Source organism: Takifugu flavidus, chromosome 13 (assembly GCF_003711565.1).
Source record: "Takifugu flavidus isolate HTHZ2018 chromosome 13, ASM371156v2, whole genome shotgun sequence".
Classification (NCBI taxonomy): Eukaryota; Metazoa; Chordata; class Actinopteri; order Tetraodontiformes; family Tetraodontidae; genus Takifugu; species Takifugu flavidus.
In genome coordinates, this window is record NC_079532.1 from 10,256,957 (window position 1) to 10,257,309 (window position 353).

The following is a 353-nucleotide window of genomic DNA, read 5'->3' on the forward strand; positions in this document are numbered from 1 at the left end:
TGTGTGTTCACCTGTGCTGTGTGTTCACCTGTTGTGAGTGTTCCCCTGTGGTGTGTGTTCACCTGTGGTGTGTGTTCACCTGTGATGTGTGTTCACCTTTGTGAGTGTTCCCCTGTGGTGTGTGTTCACCTGTGATGTGTGTTCCCCTGTGGTGAGTGTTCACCTGTGGTGTGTGTTCCCCTGTGGTATGTGTTCACCTGTGGGTGTGTGTTCACCTGTGGTGTGTGTTCACCTGTGGAATATTTGTCCACACACGTGCTCCAGATGGAAGCAGGTTAGCATGCTGCTGTTCCAGTTCTGGTTCTGCACCTGAGCAGGTCAGAGCTGAATTAGGGAAACTCAGGAAGGCAGCC